This window comes from Spermophilus citellus (assembly GCF_964194105.1).
Source record: "Spermophilus citellus genome assembly, chromosome: 5".
NCBI lineage: Eukaryota > Metazoa > Chordata > Mammalia > Rodentia > Sciuridae > Spermophilus > Spermophilus citellus.
The window spans coordinates 157,385,940-157,409,873 of record NC_138186.1 but is presented as its reverse complement, the minus strand read 5'-3'; the positions used below and the strand labels follow the sequence as shown (position 1 = coordinate 157,409,873).

The 23,934-nt window shown below is 33.2% G+C and overlaps 1 protein-coding gene across 3 annotated transcripts in view; it reads right to left on the bottom strand.

Moving 5' to 3' along the window:
- The window catches only part of TAB2 (TGF-beta activated kinase 1 (MAP3K7) binding protein 2), a 79,922-nt gene that overhangs the window by 51,655 nt on the left and 4,333 nt on the right, over nucleotides 1-23,934 (bottom strand). For 2 of the 3 annotated variants that reach the window (XR_014022045.1, XM_081294795.1), the window contains exon 2: nucleotides 4,887-5,034. The exons of the other annotated variant lie outside the window; for it this stretch is intronic. The gene's annotated coding sequence lies outside the window, so the exon portion shown is untranslated. The remainder of the gene's footprint in view (nucleotides 1-4,886; nucleotides 5,035-23,934) is intronic. 3 annotated transcript variants of the gene reach the window in all.

Here is a 23,934-nt window from a genome sequence, read left to right as displayed (position 1 = left end):
TTATTCTGAAATAATATCTTCATCATAAAAAGGATTGATATGCAGTGTATTATCGCCTATGCCAGTTAGATAACATTTGGTACACTACACATTTGATAAACCTTACAAGAATTTATAAATGTCATTAATTTAACCTAAAAGGTAAACACTTTTTATAGCAAATTACTAGAATTATATTTCTTGGAATATGATATAAAGGCAAAACACTTTCAAAAAATCTGTAATAGTTATTTTCTAAGGTAAAATGCAAGAATTTTAGCTGTAAAGTTAAAAATATAAAATTCAAACACTATCACCACTGAAGATAAAAGTAAGAAAATTATAACTAATTTTTAGCATAAAGTTGATCAACAATAGTTCTAACACTGAACCATGTTACAAGGGCAAGCTGTTATTTGCAAAAATAAAATAATAGAAACATCAGTCGTCCAAATACTAACTACTTTAAGTTAGCTATTAGGTTCAGTTTTACTGTTATTTAAGACTGAAGAGACCCAAGGATTATGTTACCAAAAGTCAGATATCTCAACTTTATAATTCTAAAATGGGATAATTTATTTTAAGAGAAACTATAAGCATTAATAGCTAAAGTAACAAGATGATCCATACTACCATCTCTTAAAAAGAAAACTTCCCCACAAAAAATTTTCCAATTTTTTAATTTAATGCATTACTTCAAGACTATGAATGTTGACATTTCTTATGGATAAAAGACTAACCAGTTATAAGTTCTTCTAAAAGGAATGTACAAGTCAAACACACTTGGCAATTTATGTATTGTGGTTTTGTGGTGGGTGCTACCATTTTCTAAGGATTGAGAAAAGTGCAATAAATCTGAGATGACATAGTGTACAACTGACTACCTTGTATGTATTTTCCTATTCATATATCATAATTATTTTCTAATATATTAGGGATTTAAAGTGAAAACAAAGTTACCATTCAAAACAAAGTTACTCTCTTCTCACTATTAGTTTTGGACAATCTACCATGTGCATAAAGATCATCTTTAAAAGAACACAGAAGCTAAATATATTAATAAGTTCTTACTTATGGGAAAAAGGAGGAGAAAAGTAAATGAAAGTGACTGAAAGAACCAGTTTTCCTATTTCACCAACCACAATCATTTTTAATGAATCAATTAACTCAATGATACATGAAAATTGTATTATGGCTGAATATAACTTCAAACTCCACCTTAATAGGAAGATTCAGAGAAAGTTTAAGAAGTTTCATCAACTGATTCCTATATAAATTCAATCCCTTACTTTTCCCTGTTCATCTCAAATAACTTTGCCCATATTCTTTCTAATGTCGCAGCCCTCAGCCAACATACTCCCAGAGTAGACTGCCGGCCAGCTGCTAGAGGGTTGTGTATATGGGGGTGGGGGCAGGGGTGGGAGGAACTCCCAAAGAGAGAAAAACTCCAAGAGTGAATTAAGTTTATGAGTTAGACACAGTGTAAGTGGACGTGCAACTAATAATAAAGTACTGAGAGTTCTATCTTTCTATCCATCTATATACAAACAAAAGCATCTAGAGAAAAACACATGTGTATAAAGAGATGTAAACAAAGGTTGTGTGCCATTACCAAAGAAAAACTCCAATGTCTATCACAAAGGAATAAATGTTTGCATAGATATACTAAGAAACACCATGTGTTTTTTTCTTTCTGTAGCAAAGATCCAAATAGTTATATGGCAAATATTATAAGACATTATTTGAAAAAGATTAAGATGCAGAATTCATGTATAATATGATACTCTGCAAAAAAATGACAGGAAGGTTTATTTAAAGAAAAATATTTGTTTGAATACATAGGAAAGATTATAAAGGTAGTCCCTATAAGTTTAGTTCCAATTCTGTAATGTTTCAATTTCTGTAGGAAAATATATTTATCTATTACTTGAATAATTAAGCATCAACAACTGAAAGATTAGAATTAAAGAAAAAATCTCTTTATAAAACTAATCTCTATATATTTCCCCATGACACTCCTTGTATTTTGATATGGGTGGAATAGAATGAGTTATTTGAAAGTAACTGTATTTAGCCAACAACAGCTACTTTCAAATAATTCAAACTGTTATTGATATGCAGTTAACAGTTGAAGCAATGATCAATTATCAGGATGTTTAAAAAACTGGATACATATATATTTTTCTAACATTTTTATTAGTGCATTATAGTTACATATCATATTGGGTTCATTTTGACATAATCTTTACATGCATGGAATTTAATTTGTTCTAATTTCAGTCCCTGGTGCTTCCTCTTCCCTTCCCCTCCTCCTTCCTCCTATTGCCCCTCCTCTATTCTACCGTCTTCCTTTTATTATTTATTTTTAAATGGCTTGATATACACAAAGGCAGAATTTACTGTGGTATATTTATACATGTACAGTTACATTTTTAACTATTCATATGTTTAGGTTTGTGACTAATCATTTCTAAACTTAGTCTCCTAATTTATGACACACACAGTTAAAACAAAAAAGCCATGTCTCATTTTTTCACCCCAAGGAACTCAAGGTGAACTTCTTACTCAAGCCCTTAAACTAAGTAAGCAATATTATTATTTACCATTAAGAATTTAATTGGTTAAAAGAAATAAGTAGAGTATAAGAAAAAGTAGGTTTATTGTAGTTTAAGAGTTTCTCAATAAACCCTATACCCTATCCACAAAGGAAGAGATAACACACTATTTTATCTGAGCTCATAGTATAATTCCTCTGGTTCAGCACTATGGTTCAGGTCCTATGCTAAATGTTTTACATGTATCACTTTAGTTACTTCTCACTAGAGTCCTGTAGTGAGGATTAAAGAGAAATTACAGGTGAAACTCTACACACAATGCAGGACAAACAGAACAATAGGTATCCTTTATTAGGTATTACTACTACCTAACATCTAACCTTATTAATTCAACCTTCACTTTACTGCAGTCAGTATTCCAAAATACTCAATGACTTACATGCATTAGTGAATTTTCACTAACAAAATAAATGAAAGTCCAAATTCTTTCACCTGACATTTGAAAATATGTATGACATAGCTCCATCTCCTATCAAAACCCCACTATCTTCTAAGCATGTTAGATGCTTAGATAATGTTTTTAGAACATACAACTTAGAAATAATAAAACACTCTTGAAAAACACTCTTGCCACATTCTAAAGTTAAATTCTAACCTTCAGGGCTTGATAGAAACGCATTACCTTCTTTACCAGGTTGAGTCTTTCTGGTACTCTCAAGTAAATACACCATAGTATATTAATGTCTCTACTATGATACTTCCATATTACACTTGTCCCTCAGAATTCAAAAGGGATAAATTCTAGGACTCCTCAAGAATACCAGAATCTGCAGATGCTCGATTAACCTTATAAAATCTTATTCAAAATGGAAATGTACATATACACATCCTCTCATATACATTAAATCATCTCTGGACTACTTATAATACCTAATACAATGTAAATCATTGTATTGTTAGGACATAATGACAAGAAAAAAAGTATACATGTTTATTACAGCTGTAATCCTTGAGGCCCAGCTGATTTCAATCTCCAGCTGGCACAGAACCCATGGCTGTGGAGGGCCAACTATACTTGTCTATAAAGCTCACTGAAAAGGGTTCCTTCATTTCTATATTCCTACTGTGTTTAGCTCAGTGTTTTACACACACAATTTATAAAACAAAAACAAAAAACTCCACCATTACTAATGGTGAAGACTTGGTATGCATATACAATCCCTTCTTCAATTTCTCAAACAATGGTGATGATCCTGTAAGAACTCTGCTAGCTGCTCCCTTTTCAATCCTAATTTAGTACTGAGATGATCAATACTAAATAGATAACCAGTGACCTTAATGCTGACTGGACTGCCTGACACTAACTCAACGCATTAAGTAACACTCTAGAAGGAAACATGAGGAAGGCACATGGTAGAATATTAGGATCATCCTCTAAATTCACAATCGGGATACAAAATCCCTGTTCAATTGTGGGTGAGCTCTAACCTAGAGGAATTGAACTTTAAAAATCAAGAGATATGTGTAGTTATATATAATTTTATTTACATATATAATATTATATACATATGATTTTATTTATGAATAAATAAAAGTTACCTTTTATGGATTGTTTCTAAATGTGTACAAATTAGTAAAAGCAATACATGTTCTTAAAAGCCAATTAACCTTGGTTCTTTAACCATTCATGAGTAGTTTTCTCAGTTAAAACCTAAAGTGTTAGAAAACCTCATTTTTTTTCATCCTGGGACACTCTATGACTTTCTTATCTGGCTTTTTTTTAAGCATTCAAATAAAAAAAATCAGCAAATATTATTTATACACTTACATCTAAAATAATTCTCCAGGTAAAAGTACTACAATACATCATTTGGTTCTATCCAGAAATGTCAGTTCTGACTTCTGAACTATTAACTATTATATGAAGGCATCAGCAGTACAGAACAGCTGAGGATCTCAGGAAGAACTTGTTTCATTCATTTATTCCCTATACTACTTGTATATATAAATCTCTTAAAAGTAGGACAGTTGCTTATTGTTAATGTTCACTTTTCAAAGAAGATCAGAGTACTTTTTGTAAACTTACAGGGCTTAACTCTAGCATTTCAAATCTGTCTTAGACTGTTTTTCCATTAGTTTGCTATTACTAGCAAACAAGTTAAGAAAGAAACATTCAGGCAAAAGTTACACTAAAGGCAATACTAGTTACATGTTACCTAGATGTTAGGGATGTTATTGTACTTTAAAGCAAGAGGACTACAAGTTTTTAAAGTAAAGTTGTGTTTACTACAGATTTCATAGTAAGGCAGTTACACAGGCTAAGGTTGTCTGGTGCCATGGACTTTAGCATACCTGGAAATAGAAAAATTCAAATTGTAGCTGTTCTTGGTTGGCCCATTGCCATTTTTGCAGCTTACAATTTTTAATTAAGTAACTGCAGTGAGCTCATCTCTACTGGATACTTCTTTTCCAGGGCAGGTCCAGGAACTGGGTCTGAAGCCTTGAAAGCAGAAGAGAAACTAGAGTAAACTAGAGGTAGGCAGAATATGAAACGTGACCAGATAACATTATGAGATCTAAGAGCAGTGAGGTAGTTCCTAAAGGCTCTAACACTAAATATTCTAAAGTGGAAAAAGGATTTCTAAAATGACAAGTTACCAGAGGAAGTTATTTTCTTAACTGTTAGTCTCTTAATCTACCCAACTCTAGTCTATAGATGACTCCCAATTCTAGAAATTGAATAGTAGTTTTGATGAAATCTCTAAGGACTTTCAACAACAGCCTGTCCCACTGCGGACCAGAGCAACCATAACAGAAAAAAAAAAAAAAACAACAAAATCCATTTTCATTGGTAAAACTGAAATTGTGAAGTCCTTATTTTCAGCTCATTTTGCTCTTCTGTTTTGCTATTTTATTTCCCATCATTTTCTAACTGTTCTCCTAATTTCCTATTTCAGTTCTCAGGGGTTTCTTAAGAAATACTTTAGATATATCCAAGCAATGAACTGAATTTCAAGTTCCAATTTCTAAAAACACTTGGTAATTCTTAAAAGAAGGAGGCATAACTGAATTTCAAGTTCCAATTTCTAAAAACACTTGGTAATTCTTAAAAGAAGGCTCATAAGATGTGGTTCTTAACCACATTGGAAATTCTTTTTTTCCATTACTAAAATAGATTCATGATTTAAAAAAAAAAGTGTGAGACCCATATAAAAACAAAAACCCCCAAATAAACTTGTAACTATAAAGGTTAAAGAAATGGTAGGATATTAAAAAATGGTAGAATATTGTACTAATTAGATTCTAGGGTCTAGAAATGATGCCCTTATGTTGGTAGGCTGGCACCATTAGGAGTTTTTCTAAGAAACTAACCCCACAAAATAAATCAACTTCTCTGCTGCTGTAAGATGTAAGAATTATAACAGGACAAAAAATAGTGAAAAGAAGGTTTCAAAGAACTTACCTCCCTCAATTTCTAGTAACTAGTAATATAACATAGCAAAATGGAGAAAAATTATTTTGTGGAAAACATAAACTTTCCATCTTTTGTGATGGCAAGCTGCAGGTAAGGATTTCTGGGAGAGAGAGACCTCCATTCAAATTTGATATGAATATGGCCCTGGATTAAAAGTCTCTGCAGAAGTTTCCTTTCAATTAAATGCATACTTCTACTCATCTCTCTGAATTGTCATGAGATTTAGCTCAAGTATATAAAGCACCTAATAGCCTAGCATATACTAAGTGCCCAGTACATTTTTCTGCATTACTAAGGAATGAAACATTCTTCTGTTCTAAACATGGGTACACATAAGTTTTCACTGCAACACCTACATACTAAGTCTTTAGGTTTAATTCATTCAATGCATCACATTCTAAGAGATAATACTGATTCATCAACACTGGCTTCAGAATAGCTACAAAGCAAATGAGATAGCTCAAGTCTGGCAACTGATAATAATTAGATATATTAAAATTTACATTTAGGTTATAAAAAAATTTGTATCGAACAAGAAGACATGTAATTCTTCTTCCTCCAAGCAAAGTAGAAAATACACACTTCTTGCTTTTTAAAAGTCAAAAAGGCAATCAATATATGATATAACTTAGTCTTTAAGTTAGGAAATACTTTAAAGGCAAAGAAGAGCTATACATATGGGCAATAATTTTCCTCTTACTGATAGAACAGTGGGTTCCACCCAAAATTATTATTTACCAAGTATGGCTCAAAGATCAGATTACACCTTCCCTGACATTACAGCGTAATAGAACAAGCATCACAAGCCACAAGGAATTCTTAAAAAAAATAAAAATAAATCCTTACAGTCACGCTAAATGTATTCACTGCCACAACTTTATTTCAAAATAGTTTTAAAAGTTTACATGGAAGCATCTTATTTAAAAGAGATGGTAAGATTAAACCGACAAACTCCTTAGAAAGAAAAAATGTAAACGTGAGGAGGTGGAGAATTACCACTTACTAACCCATATAGATAGGCTTTCAGTTTAAAGATCATCAAGGAAAAGAAAAACACTTTAGAGAAACCATTGTTATGTATTTTAATTTTATAATTAGCCAACACTTTGAAATCTCATTGCTCATTGCAATATTTCAGTTGATTTTCTTGACTTTTCCACATATACAATGTTATCTATAAATATAGTAAATCTGCCTCTTCCCTTTCTATAATTATACCTCCTGTTTTGTTTTTGGGTCTAATTACACTGGTTAACATTTCCAAGACCATGTTATATAATAATAATAATGTTGGTTGGATCTTTTTTGATTCATGACTTTTTAACATGAATTTAGAAATTTACTAAATGCCAATTCTAGTATTTTAATGTTTCTAGTAACAAACCGCTACCTATTGATCTGAGATATAAGAAATTTTAGGAATATCCCTTTATTCTTATTTTACTAAGACTTTTTAGCAGAAATAAATGGTGACTCCTCCTCTTCCCCTTTTTTTATTTCCCTCAAGATAATCATATCCCCTCCCATCAATAAGAATTAATTTGATTTATCGCTACATTCCTAGATTGAATCCTACTCGGTCACAGAACTATTTTGTTAATGCCATACTAAATTCCACTTAACAATTAAGCATATTTTTTGTACCAACTTTTGAGAGACTAGTCTTAGTCTTCTTTTACTCTGCTTTACTCTCATGTTTTTGCCAGCTTTGTAAAAAGAACTACAAAGTTTACTTCTTCTTCTTTGTGTTCTGAAAGTTATCCAGGGCTTGATGTTTTCAAGAATTCATTGGTAAAACATCCTGGGTCTGGTACTTTTTATAGGGAATGGTCTCTTGTGAATAAGACTAACATTTCCTGCAAATTAAAATTATACTGAGATTCCATCTCACCCCTATCAGAATGACAATTATAAAAAATACAAGTAACAATATATGTTGGTGAGGATGTGAGAGAAAGGTACTCTCATACTGTTGGTGGGACTGCAAATTGGTGCAACCACTATGGAAAGCAGTATGGAGATTTCCTAAGAAAACTTGGAATAGAACCACCATTTGATCCAGTTATCCCACTCCTGGTCTATACCCAAAGGACTTAAAATCAGCATACTATAGTGACACAGACACATCAATGTTTATAGCAGCTCAATTCACAACAGTCAAACTATGGAACCAACCTAGATGCCCTTCATCAGATAAATGGATAAAGAAAATGTGGTATATATACACAATGGAATATTACTCAGCCACAAAGAATGAAAATATGGCATTTGCCTGTAAATGGATGGAATTGGAGACTATCATGCTAAGTGAAATAAGCCAATACCACCAAAACACCAACAGTAAAATGAAATGTTCTGTCTGATATGTGGATGCTAATCCACAAGGGAGGGTGGGAAGAAAAGTCCACTGAATTAGACAAAAGGGAATGAAGGGAAGGGAGGGTGGAGGGGAATAGGAAGGACAGTAAAATTAATCGGACATAACTTTCCTATCCTTCTAGTTGAATACATGACCAGGGTAATTCTGCAACATGGACAACCACAAGAATAGGATCCTAGTTAGAATAAGTTACACTGAATGTATATATAACATGCCAAAATACATTCTACCGTCATATATATCTAAAAACAACCACAAAAAGACTAGCATTTTCATTTATAGCTCCAGACCCTTCTTTTACGTTTCCTTAAAGAAACCAATATCCTTTCTTTTCAGTTTCTTCCTTCAACCTATGACCATATATAACTCTTATCCATCGTAAACACACTGTCATGTATATGTGAGCACACACATTCATCCGCACATTCATACCACAAAGTATTTCCTTAGCCTTCAGTGTGAGAATCCTTTATCAAGTATTCATTCACAAACCTGTTTATTAAAATTGTTGCCCTCTATCTACTCCTAGTCTAGTATGAAACACCAACAAGTATGGAAGAAACTGCATTAGCAATGTAATGCCAAACTGCTCTACTATGATTTTTTACAATGGCCTCATTTTGTTTTAACCTACCTTCAAGGTCTCTCTCTTGATAATATTTTTATTCAAATCATCAAATTCAATATCTTCTTCAGGCTCCTCCTCCACTTTTTTGCAATTACTTAAGTTCACTGAATGTTTTAAATTTTACTAGGTACTTTCTAATCTATCATGTCACTAGATCTTCCCAGAAACCACTGAGGAAAGCTAAGTAGTTATTACTGCCACTTTGCAAGATTCAGACAATTAAGTAACCTTTTTTTTAAAACTGATTACCAAAACTAAAAATCAAAGTTAAGGGAAGAAATGTGTTTGTGGTTTTCTAACTCTAGGTCCAGGGTTGTTTCTTCTTTATTGCACTAAGGACATTACTAATAACTTTCCTCTTGAATATTCCTTTTTTGGTCAATACTGTGCAGTCTTTTTCAGTTTGCTAGAATCCTTATTCCTATGCCTTTTCTTAATGTTTGTCAAAAGGATAGAAGCAAAAGTTACGACATTCATTCTTTCACGGTTCCTCTGGCATTCATCTACAATCAGCATAATCTAAGGAAAATTTCTGAATTGTAGTATAAGTGTTCTAATCTACTTGATAAAACATTCAGTATCTTAGAATTTGAAATTAAAAGACTTTAAGCAAAACAAATTCTAAACATAAATTAGCAGATTATGAACAAAAGTTTACTAGACAAAATTTGTTTTATTTCTTATGAATCATCAACAAGGATACACACTTATATACAGTAAATATAAAATAATTTAATGTATTTAAGAATGATTATTGAGCTTTATTTCATTTTTGTTAAAGATTTTCCCCATTTCTAGGAGTTTTTACTTATATAATGATATCAATATATAAGCCTATTTTTCAAAGTAAATGAAAAGGAAGTACAGAATGGTAATACAGTTCTTCCTCAATCCTATGTATTCATGCATTAACTGTCTATATTCCAGATTTCAGAACAAAAGCACATCACTATGTATGCTAATGCTTTCTACCGGAGTTGATGTCCTGACCCAGTCTACAAAGAGAAACACAACAGACTGCTGCTATGCACACAGAGCAAAATCTGCCTCCATCAGTGACCACTGCTGTTGAATGATGACCACGTCTAAATAAATTCATTATTATGAACATGGCCATAGGAGTGATTTGACATATGGAAGAAGATGTGTTAGGTGCCAAATACCTCACTCCACTTCCTTTAGTTTCTTTTCCAGGTTTTGTTCAGTTGAGTAGGGACACAGTCCTCACCCACCAAAAAAAAAAAAAAAAAAAAAAAGGCCTTTCCATCCACTCACAACCCAGAGAAGGTTTTAACATAGAGGTTGCTAGGCTCCTTGTAGATTGCTAAGAATTAAGAGCTCCTTTTAGAAGGAAATTTTACACTCTTAATACTTTCTCAAACTTTCAAGCTAATTTATCCATGTTAAAGAAGATGAAAAAATTAATAAAAGAGAATCTCAGTGAAGCAAAACTTGTTTTCCTTAATTGTGCTTATGTTTACTTAAACTCTTCCCAAATTGGCTTCTCTCCTCAACTCCCCATTTTTTTCCACAGAAGCAGCAATTTTCTTTTCAGTCTGAAAACTGAAGCTGTCTCAACTCTTGTCTTGCCTTTCTTTACCTTCACCCCACTCCTTTAAATCTCATCAATTTCACAACATTCCTCAAAACAACTCCTAAGACTCTCCTCACTGGATGTCACAGTTGACTTCTTCCATAACTCTAAAACCTAAAAAATATTAAAGAGATTTTTCCCCCCACCAAGCTTCATGTTGAAATTTATTTCAAATGGCAAAAATTTGACTTTAGTTGATGTAAAACTATTTATAGGTTTGATTTAGCCCACTTACTGTTGAGTATTTCCATGTTTCACTGAAGAAATACTAGCATTTAATTATAGGGTGATGTCTCAGACCTTGCTTCGAAGAGTTATATAATACACATTACCTCTCCAAAACCCAAAAAATTCAACTTACATAGTTTTCTTTCCAAATCTCTTGAGATTCTACTCCACTTCTATTGCTACCTACCATGGTATTCCTATCATCCAACATCTACATTACCAGACCTGTGCCTTAGCTCCCTGTTAACCTAATCTATGAAAAGTTCCTATGTAACTGCTTCAAATATTTCACTCAGTTGCACAAGAACTTAATTAAGCTGAAATAAATATATAATATCCGGGCAAGAATAGTAAATATGGAACTTTGGTTACCTTTTTTAAACCTCAGTTTATTCATAGCTGAGTGCTAAGAAGAGTTCCCCTTCTCTTAAAAAAAAAATGACAACAGAAACTTCTTCAAACTTTAGAAATTACTAATTAACTTGCATTTATTCTGTAAATGGCACAAAAAAATTCACTGAGTTCCTTTCCTGCTTATCATTTCCACTAAAACCCATCAGGGTGGTTTTCAATGCTTTCTCCAGTTTGGTTCTACCCTAGATCTGGGGTGATGGGCCCCTTTGGTAGTCTTCCAATTGTCTATTTAAATAAAATTACCATCCTCCCCACCAATGACACTAAAGCCCAGTTAACTTGTGATTGATTAATATGCATTTTCTTTATTAACATAGAACACAACAAAACCAACCAGGAGTTTAAAAACCATAATTGTGAAGTAGTATATACATAAATTACATCTAGAAATGCCATAATGATAGATGTGAAAGTTGTCTGTGTTTTTTCTATTAGCAGTAAAGACCGGTACTGCTAATACTATTGTAATCTACTGCTTAAAATCTTAACAGAAGAATATGCCAAGTTTCAGTTAGAAGTAACTTTTTTAATCCAAATGTAAACATCTCTTCTATTATATTACTATTACTACTACTATTACTACTACTACTATTACTATTTTGTGATAGGGCAAGCCCTTTAAAAAATTTTATTTTTATTTTGAGATAAGAGTCTCACCAAATTGTTTAGGATGGCCTCAAACCTACAATCCTCCTGTCTCAGCTTCCCAAGTACCTAAGATTATAGGTGTGTACCACAGCTCAGACCTCTCTAAATTCTACCCTCAGATCTCCTCGGGGACTTGTAGCCTAGATTAAAATATCTCTGCTATATCCACCTACTTCCCCTCCCCCATAAGTCTTCACACCCTTAGGAATCCAGCCAGCCTTGTCTGAACAAATTTGACCTCCCTTTTTCTTTTCCTTAGTACCAACAGCCCTTGCATAGGATGATTTCTCCCTCCTGATACCAAACTCCTAACCACCTTTGAAAATCTTCAATTTCACATTCTTGTTGAATCCTTATTCTGCTTCAGCCCAAAAGGGCTCTATTCCTAGAACTTAAATAATATTTCTGTGGGGCCAATGTTTTGACATTTAAATGAACATTCAATTATTCTCCTGTACTTCCTCTTCTATGTCTCTTCATCAAAGTTACACAATCTCTGGGGAGTGAGCTATATGCTTCCATCTAGGACACTGCTATATATAACAAAGGCACATAAAATGTACTAAATAAGTAAAGTGCTCTCAATAAATCAAGTATTGAAAGATCAGTTGTTTGGCAACTTCAAATACCAAAAAAACCTATCAAGACAAGGCCAAAAATTCCATTAAGCAGCTAAAACAGATATTAGAAATTAAGCTTATAGTTCAGCCCTATGAGAACCTAGATGGCCCTATTGATTAAAAACTCAGAAGTTAAAAAAGGGGGGCTAGGGCTGGGGCTCAGTGGTAGAGTGCTCGCCTAGCACATGCGAGGCGCAGGTTTGATCCTCAGCACCACATAAAATAAATAAATAAAATTAAGGTATTGTGTCCAACTACAACTAAAAAAAAAAAAAATTAAAAACTCAGAAGTTTATTTACTAGGAATTCCAAGTAATAAATCAGAGGAGGAGTACTAAACTAGGCATAAAACAATGATTCATTCTAAAAGTATCTGCAAAGCACCTACTACATGCTAGGTGAAGTTCCGGAATCCATGTAGTCAATTCTCACACAACAACTTAGTGCTGGCACTGGACTAGAACATGGGGTTCCTGACTCATTCTGAAGCTCTTTCTCTCTTCCAGAAAAGGTTTAGTATGCAAGGCATGTATATTTTTCTCTATTTCAGAAAGTAGCAAAGCATATAAAAATTATAAAGAAATAATTTGGGGCTATAAATATCTTCATATAATATAGATATTTTAAAATCTGCACAGAAAATCTATAATTAAATAGATTTGGGGATAAGTTTCAATTATTTTATGGAGTTATTACCTAATGATACTAGATGAATGATGTGTTAGTTGACTCAATGATTAATACCTGAATCACAAATACATTATAAAGCTTTTTCTTCAAAAAGCTTTGCCAAGCTACCTTACTTATTTTCTACAAAAATATAAAAATGTACCAATATAGGTGGCAATAATGACAGTGGTATATTTATTCTAAGTAATTTTTTCAATATGGTAGGGAAAGAGGATGGGAATGTGGTTAAGGAATAAGGAAAGCAATTGCCCTTCACATATTTCAAGCTCTACTGTTGATTATTGGTTAGTTTTTCCTAAAGAGAAGTTATTCCAATGGAATTCAGACATTAGGGGGAAAGGGTGGACTCAGAACAAGTAAACTAACAGCCTGACAATACCATGCTACCAACCTAAATTCATCTTATCCAGAACAACTCATTGCCCCCACCCCAAAATGTATTTCTGTTAATTTTAAGTAGCATGATCCTGAAGCTAGAAACCAGAGCCAAGCCTCCAATTCTTTTACTTTCCACATATAGTTAATGGCAGTTCCAATGATCACCCCCACAAAAACTTTTCGTACTTACCCTCTTCAGTGTTCTTGTTCAGATATCTGCTATCTGGACAATCAAAGTAACACGATAACTGCTTACTGTATAGCTTATTATACTGTTAAGAAGTCTTTCTGTATTTCATAGTGGTGACAACTTACTAGCTTAAAATATAGGCTGGGTCATGTCACTTTCCTACCCAACAGAGGCCAAAGATTTTGTAGAGTTACAATGTAATGAGTTTCATTAGAAGTTGTTGACCCTGATCTAGGGAATAACAGAAAAATGCCAAGGTTAGATAAAACGTGGAACAGAATGGTATCAAAGTTCTTCATATGCTAGGAGAATCTGGATTTTTTGCCAATATGTAATATGGCAAGTAATATGACAGAACACAAAAAGTAGTTATAGGAATAGTTTTTAACAAATACCACTGCAATTTCTTACACATAAACTTATATCCCAAATTTATGTTTCTAACCCAAATCTCAGTTAAATTCCATTTCGAATACTGAATGAATTGCCTACTAGATATCACCAGTTACATGTCTAAAAGACATTAAGGTTAACATGTCAAAACAAAACAAAACAAACACGCCCAGCCCAGCCTAAACTTGCTACTTCACCACTCTTTCCCAACTCAGTCAACAGCAATTCCATATTTCCAATTGCCTGGGCCAAAAATCTTGGGAGTCATTCTTGAATTCTCTTTTATACCTCATATTCAATTCATCAGCAATGCTATCCACAAAGGATTTGAAACACATCCAAAATCTGACATACAATGGGGAGACGTACCATGTTCATGGACTGAATAAAAAAAAAAAAAAAAAAAAAGTTAATGTCCCCTGAAGCTGAGCTATAGATTTAACGCAAGTCTGACAAAAAACACCAGCACTATATTTTTAGAGATCCTGAATTTTACACAGGAAGGAACTAGAATAGACAAAACAATTGGAAAAAGAATAAAATCAGAGGAATGTCACTACAATTTTAAGACTTACAATATAGTTACACTAATTAAGATCATGTGTTATTAGTGAAAGGACAAATAAAAAGATCTTTGAGAAGAATAGAGAATCCAGAAATAGAACCTCATAATTATGGCCATCTGACTTTTGCCAAAGGTACAAAATCAATTCAATGGAAGACCAATAGTCTTTTCAAGAAATTGAAAAGATGGGGCTGGGGTTGTGGCTCAGTGGTAGAGCATGCACCTTGCATGTGTGAGGCACTGGGTTAAATTCTCAGCACCACATAAATATAAATAAAGGTATTGTGTCCATCTACAACTAATAAAATAAAATAAAATAAAATAAAACAAAATGAAAAGAAATGTTGGAACAATTGTTCATCCACAGGCAAAAAACAAAAACAAAACCCACTTTAACCTAAACATCATACCTTACATAAAACTTAAATTGAAGTAGGTCATAGCTATAAGAGGTAAGACATAAGGCTCTGAAAAAACTTTTAGAACAGAATAATCTTTAGGACCTAAACTTAGTTGAAGAGTTCTGAGAGTTGACAAGAAAGGCACAGTCCATAAAAGATAAAATGCATGAACTTCATCAAAAATAAAAAAAAAATTTATAGGCTAAAATAAGAAGCTACATAGTAGGAGAAAATATTTGTAAATCATTTAGTCGACAAAGGACTTGGATCCAGAATGTGTAAAGAACTCTCAAGAAAACAATTCAATTAGAGTATGAGCAAAACAACCAGGCTCAGTGGCACACCTCTATTCCCAGCAACTTGGTAATCAGGTTCAATCCCCAGTACTTAGGGCGGGGAAGGGGGAATTCAGGCAAAAGACTTAAATGGACACTGCACTATAAAGGATATACAGACAGCAAAAAAGCACGTAAAAATATGTTCAGTCAATAGTCATGGTGCATATTAATGTCACCTTTTAGACTGGCTGAAATAAAGAAAAATACTGATAATATCAAGTGCTAGTGAGGATGCTGCAAAGAAACTCTTTCATACTTTGCTAGTGGGTATATAAAGCAGTAACTATCATGCTGAAGTCTGTCAGTTTCTTTTAAAGTTAAACATGCATTTATCACACAGTCTAACAATTGTATTCCTGGGGATTTATGGTATAGAGATAATGGTTTTTCATATAAAAACCAGTAAAAAATAGTTCATAGCAGCTTTGTATTTACAGCTCCAAATTGGAGACCTCTGAAGTCCTTCAAATTAGTAAATGGTTAAATAAATTATGGTATATTCATAAAACAGTATACTTCTTTGCATTAACATAGAATGAACTAATGATACATGTAACAATTTGGATGGACTTTAAGGGCATTACACTGTATAATTCCATTTATGTAGCACTCAGAGTGACAAGATCATAGGGATAGAGATCAGATGGAGCTTGCCAGGGGTTGAGGTTTGTCGGAAAGGTGAGACTATAAGGGGGAAAGACATAATAATCTAAAAACCTTATTTAAAAAGCTTACTTATATCTCATCTGCCCTTCTTCCTCTCCCTTACTCAGTTCCAATTGTACTGGCTTTCTAGCTCTTGGAAGGATGATGGCAAGCAGGCTTTCAACTAAAGGCCTCTGCATTTGCTCCTTCTATGTGGAAATCTTTTTAATCACATCAGGTGCCTGCTCAACTGTTATCTAATCAGAAAGCCTTCCTTGTCTCCCTCAAATAAAGTGATGTTTTCCTCCTTTTTCTCCCTCTACAGGAACCTTAAAATCAACAAACAAAACTAAAAACTTACCTTCCTCACCTATTACTCCCCTGACCTGTTCTGTATCAGTGAATGTTACCACCATGCACCTAGGAACTCAAGCCAGGGAATGTGTGACTCTTATCTTTACTTTATACTCAATATTTCCTTCTCAAGCCCATCATCTGCTCACCTCCTTAATTACCTAATTATCTCAGCCTTAATTCTGATCCCTTGTCAACTCTCAAACAACAAGTTATAAGGCCTAACTCTCTTTTCCAAGTATATCTGTTTTCTTAAGTATTCTTTTTGCTGTAGTATTCTTTGTTTTTCTTAGAAGGTAAATTTAAGAACTTGCATTCTGTCATTAATAGAATGAAGTCAAATCATGCTCTGTCTTCTAATTTTCCATCTCAGTTCCTATTAACCCACCGCTGGAGCCTACCACACTGTGGAATACTCACAATTACTAAATACAGATGGGCATTCCTACCTCTATCCTTTAGACATGCTGTTTTTCTCTGTCCAAAATGCCCTCTTAACTGCAAACCTGTCTTTTCCTTGTCTGAAACACACTCAAACTTAGTGTCATTTTTCCTATGAAGATTTCCCTGTTGTATCCTTTCATCTCTCACTGAATCAGATACTCCCTCCTGTGGATTCAAGTATTTTGTTTAACCCTGTCACAACATTTGTCACAGTATATCATAGTCATTTACACATGTGTCCAAGGACAAGAACTATATCTTATTAATCTCTCCATCCCCTTTGCCTAGAAAGGACCCAGTATACAGCAGAAACTCAAAACTACTCAGTTAGATTTAATAATAAAGAATATAGAGATGAGACACTACAGAAGAACGAGCAAGTCAAGATTTCTTGGGTGAGCAGCTATTCTGCACAGGTATGCCATACAAGGCGTATGAAACTTGGGGGTTTCTTAATATTCTCATGTGATACCCTATAAAACTTTATCTTGGCTTTGGCTAAGATCACCAGATAAATTTTCCCATGAATCTGTTATCATCCCCAAAAGAGTATTTCTCATTCCACTTGTAGAACTACAACAAAGGCACTGACAGTCATCCAGAAAAATCTCATAGAGAGAATGAGGATCTCTCACTCAGGCCAACAAATCACTTCGGCAAGAAAAATCTCAAAGAGCAAGCAAGTCCAATCAATAAGTGTCAGTGCATATTTATATGTAAAAAAGCAGAATCACCATAGGTGGCAGTTGAAATTTTCTTTTGAAATCCCATTTCCATTTGCTTATTTTTCCATTTCCCTAGAAAACCGTCTTAAAAGTGGCAAACAGGACTTAATCAAGTACTATTTGTGTTGGTAAACTGAGCTACATGCTAGTCACAGAATAAGATTCCAATAGTTATTCCCTCATGTAAATATATTTCCAGCACTTTTTATTTGACACTGACACCTTAAGAGTGTTTCTTTGAGCACATTTTTCTCTCCAATTCTAGCAACTACTTAACACCTAGGAGTTGATGTTAAGTCCCATCATCTTAGATGTGGGTTACCTTTAAAAATTTAAGTTGAGCAACAAATATACCACTTATGAAAACTTTTGAAATAAATATTATTTTTAATTAATTAATTTGAGAAAATTAGTTTATAATTAATTTGAGAAAAGCAGTAAGTGAATGATTAGAACATATGACGATATATATAAAGAATATATTAAGTTCTAGATTGTGATTTCCAACCTATTTTAATACACCTGTGTCAACTTCATTGAATTGTTTAAAGAATTGAAAATGTGGGACTTAATGGGTTAAGTTTTAAAAAGCAGAAGTTTATGTTTACCAGACCCCTAATTGTCTTTTTAAAAAACAACCATACCAAGTTAATGTGATATTAGATATGAATGTGAGAATAAAGTGAAATGACACAATCCCTACCTGCACCCAAAGCAACTTTACCACAATTTGTGCTCAATGGTTTAAAATGGAACATGTAATCTAGGTGATTGTAAATTCTTTTTTTTAAAGCAACAATCTTGTTGCCTATATTGCTATCTTCTCTATAATTATTTTATAAGGTAACTTAACATTAAAAAAACCTATAATCTGGAAATATTAGTATAAATAAGAGAATAAAAGATAAAACAGTCCAAAGAATGCCAAGTAGAGAATGTCCAAAATATGGAAACAAGTATAATACAATAGGCTTTATAGTATAAATTTAAACATTATTCATTTTTAAAGGGAGTTTTTTTAATTTTTTTTTTGCAATGTATAACTGGCTTTGCTGCTTGGAAGTCAAACTGTTGCAAACTGTAAAAATGCAAAATCAGGACTCAGAATGTTGCTCAGTGGTAAGAGTGTTGACTAGCATGCATAATAAGGCTTTGGGAAATCAATCCCCTGCACCGCACACAAAAAAGCAAAACTAATTTGCTGACCCAATCATTAATTGTATTAAGTGACCCATATGACAAGATTTACAAATGTTACTTTTCAAAATAATGGCATTTGACCAAAATAAACATAAAATGTTCTATATATGTAATTCTTCTCACTACATAGTGATTTTTGCTTGCAGAAAATCTATTTGGGGCTGGGGATGTGGCTCAAGCGGTAGCACGCTCGTCTGGCATGCGTGCGGCCCGGGTTCGATCCTAAGCACCACATACCAACAAAGATGTTGTGTCTGCCGAGAACTAAAAAAAATAAATAAATATTAAAAAAAAAAGAAAATCTATTTGGGTATAAAAACAAGCCAAAAAGACCAATATGTACCTCACAATTCTTTCTGTAATGATAATATATCATTTATCCAATGATTAATTGCTAGATCCCCATCATAATTTGTGCTTCTGGCTTGACTTTACAGACTGCACAAAAACTGCTCACATGTAAGACTAAAGAGTACTAGTCATTTTAGGATAAGAGACTTTAAATATGTATACACTACAGAATATTCTAAACATACTTAATAAAATGCAGTCCATATTTTAAACTATTTCAGTAGCAACTATAGAGCAATTGGCTTTGTAGTAATAAGTTATTTGTATTATGATCATACTAGAAAGAGTTCTGAAGTTTAGTACATAATTAATAGACAAATTGTATTATTAATATAAAATATTAAAACAGCACTTAATACTAACTAATATAGAAAAGCAAAACAATCACACCAGTTTACTTAATAAATTAAGGCAAACGATTTTAGGAAAAATCAAAGCAAAGACAATTATAGTTAATCCAGCAATAAACGCAAGAACAAGAGAGCACTGTTTCTCAACATGTGAGTACAGACATACAAAAGAATGTTACTGAAATAACTGAAAAAGTAGCTCCCAATTATTTAAGCTATATATCTAATGTAACTAGAACAAGTATTCATCATGTTTACTTCAAAGATTATTACCTTTTATAATTAAACTTTTCGGAACAGAAAATGATCAAAAAGAAGCTAATGTGAGGAAGTTATAGGGAAGAAAACTTGCCTTAAAAAGTACAGGATGGGCTAGAAGCATAGCTCCAATGGCAGAGCGCTTGCTAGCATGCATGAGGCCTGGGTTCAATCCCCAACACCTCCCTACAACCCCCAACTTCAGGATATCATGGAATGTAGTTTAGATTTTGAGTATTATTTATTAATGGCTACTAGGTTCCAGGTTGACACTGTGCTAGGTAACATATCACAGAAAATACAGTTAGAACTACCATGCCAGGTACCTAAAAGAATATCCATTTTTCTTGGATTAGAGCTTGAATGATACCTAAGATCATATAGCTATGGTTAGAAAGAGAACTCATATTTACTTGGGGCTCATCTGAGTTTAAAGCCTACATCTTATTTTACATTGCACAAACTGCCAACATGATAAAATTAAGATATTTAATTAAAATGACAGAGACTGACAATATGACAAGTTAACAAACAGATCAACTCAAAACCAAAATTCATTATACGACTTGGTTCCTTTACAGAATTAAAATCAGGTAAACTCCTTTCTAATCACGTTTCCCCAGTTCATATCAGAATGACTGCTGTTGTCATTTCTCTGCTTCAATCAAACTTGACTGATGTAAGGTCAATATTCTATAAGGTTAAGTGGCTAAACTCAAGTTTTCATTTGTATTATCAAATATTTTCTCTCATTGATGAGGAATGGAAAAAAACACTCCACAAAATTGACATGATTAAAGTAAGCAATATCTTTGGGCTGCCTGGCCGACAAACTGACAGAAGCAAACTTAGGATAGACTTATGGTGTTGACACTAAAAGGTATAAAGGTATTAAAGGTCAAAAGACAATTTCCTTAATGTAAATAAATCTGAGAGTAAAAGTTTAAGCTAAGACTCAAAATAACAGTATTATTTAATGATTCTGATGAAAGTAATTAATAAATCAGGGAATAAGAATTCACAAAAATTACTTTCACACTTTTTTAATTTTTAAATTTTCTTCTTTTTATTTATTAGTTCTGTGTATGTGTGTATGTGTTGCTGGGGATTAAACCCAGGACCTTGTGCATGTGAGGCAAGCACTCTTACCAAATGAGCTATATCCCCAACACTACTGGCTCTTTTTAGTTATACATAACATCAGAATTCATTTTGTCATAATTATAAAAATATGGACTATAACTTGTTCTAATTCAGTCCCTCGTACTTTCCCTTTCCCTTTCCTCCTCTCTCCCCCCATTTTTCCTAGTCTACTGACCTTTCTATTTACTTATATATTTTTTTAAAAGTTTGTGTCTTGTGGATATACACGATGGTAAGATTGACTAGGATATGTTCATATACGTACATAGGAAAGTTAGATCAAATTCATTCCACTATTCTTTCCTTAACCATCTCTTCAATTCCCTTTGATCTTTCTTCTGTTTTTTTTTATCCCCCACCCCTTTATTTTGGATTAGCTTCCGAATATCAGAAAAAAACATACGACCTCTAACATTCTGGGGACTGGCTTCTGTCAATTAGCATGAGTCTCCGGTTCTATGGCAAATTCCATAATTCATTTGTTCTTTATGGCTGAGTAGTATTCCATTGTGTGTGTGTGTGTGTGTGTGTGTGTGTGTGTGTATCTCACATTTTCTTTATCCATTCGTCTGTTGAATGGCACCTAGGTTGACTCCATAGCTTGACTATTATGAATTTTGCTGCTATCTTAATGGATTAATTATTTTTAGAGCAATCCTAGTATTAATAGTCAACATCCATGCATTTTCGCATTTCTTTACTCTGGGTTCCCCTGTCTCTTTCTTGGCAGGACCTTTCCAACCTCTACTTTATTATCTGGCTTCTGTGTCTTCTACCAGGAGTACTGTTATTAGCCCAATTTTTGTTATTCTTTCTTAGGTGATACAAAGAATGCCATTTTCTTTAACAAGGCAATTAAAATACTACAAATTCTTACTTTACTCTGCCCTCCTTTGTTGTACCTGTTTGTGGGTAAATTAGACTTCCTTTCTGAAGCCACTCAAACTAACACCTTGCAGTAGTATTTCTTTCCAGCGGTAGATTATTGTTCAAAACAAGCAAACAAAAAACCCACAAGAGTATTAGAATCTTTAATTGTATGTCTTTCTCATTTGCAAGATAATAAGGTGGCACATCAAATTTGAATATAAAACATCCTATACATGCTTTGAGAGGAATTTTTTTTTTTTTAATTCAAGAAATAGTTTGTGTAAACAGCTAAAGATCTTAGAACCAGACAGAAGCCTTAAATCTTAGGGAAGGTGAAATTATTATCCATGAGGTAGAGGATAACTTGTAACAGAATAAGAAAAAGCTGACTGGTGCTAAGATGCAAACATCTGAGGAACTAGTTACTGTTAAAGTGGGTGTTGGGGCAGTGGTGGGATGTTTTCCCTTTTCTGTGGAAACACCAGTATTTCCCACATCACAGGAATGTTAAGTAAATAACCGAGTCATTTAATTCATAAAGCCAGTACAAATCTACAGTTTCACTGAAATTGCCTTAAAGGGACAAAATAAACTTGACCTTTAAGTTAGTTAAGAGCATGTAATTATGCATGACTTCATTTTTCTATTCTGCTTTTAAAAACTGCTATATCCCCTTTTCACACTGATGTCAACAACATCATAGGAAGAGGATAGGGAACACTAGTATAGTTGCAAATAATTGATTTCTTCCTTTCAATTTCTAGGGAATTTTTTCAAATTAAAAAAAGTTACAATGTTATCCAAGACCACTCTGCTATAATATTTTAGTCTGTACTTAAAAGGGAGACTCAAAAACTTAAGTCCACTGCACCCCTAACAGTTCAGACTCAGAAGGAGTTTACTACCTAATAGGGCTGTGATACAACAACGACAAAAACATTACTACAAGAACCACTCAACACTTAACAAAGTTCCTAGCTGCAGGCTAAGCACTGACCAGATCATGGTGTAAAAACTGGAAGGAAAAGATCTGCTCTATCCTTGAGAAGCTCAGTTTAGTAATCTTCCAGTGTAAAAATGAAAATAAGTATGCAATTTGAATGGCTATTCTGCTCTTCATCAAAAAATCTCATTCACAATTTGCATTATTCTTTTATCTTTGTAACTGTTTTCCTTAATACTTCGTAAATTCTTTGAAATACTCTTCATATACAATAGAGGAGAAAAATGACAAAAGTGAATGCTCACTGAACACTATGTATAATGTACTATACTAAATGTTTTATAAGAATTTACATGCATTGACATTTTAATACAATATTTGTTGATTACTTGTCAAAATGCTGAGATCCAGCTTGTCAACTAACATGACCAAAAAGGACACAATGTTCCTTTACCAGAAAAAGGTTACTCCAGATGTTACACTGACTAGATAACATGCACAAATTCTCCAGAAAGTACTAGAGACTGTACATTACAGTTGTGCTTTGATTAACCTTCTGGTAATCAGGCAAGACAGCTTTAGTTATCCAAATGAAACATTATTACACTATGTCCACACAGAGCTTTCTTGAAGAGTCACCAACTCCAGCCATGCTTTTTTTTAAAATAAAACTCTAGATGTGCAATAAACACTTGCAATTTATTGAGCTTCTATAATTTACATAAGACATACAACTTAATCACTGCAACAACCATACAGATATTATATTCATTACAGATTAGAAAACAGGATCAGAGAAGCAAAGAAACCATAATTGGCCTCAAATTCAACAGCAAATCTCTTAAGTAGCGAAACCAGGATTCAAACCAGGGTAATCCCAAAATTTTCTACTGAGCCACAAAGCAGCTTTCTGAAATATTAACATTAAGAAATCCCTATTAATTGAGACTGATAACTCTGAAGCACAAATATGATCTTGTTCTCAAATTATGAAGTATATTATTATTAAAAGAAAAAAACTTTATGTATTGGATAGTTTTTGTTTTTTGAAATCAAGAATAATAAACTACCCACTAAGTAGTTTTTAAAAGATCAAATAAGCAACATTCCCCAAACTCCTTCGGTTTTATTTTTCTCCACAGTATTTTTTTTTTCCTAGACGCACTACATTTTAC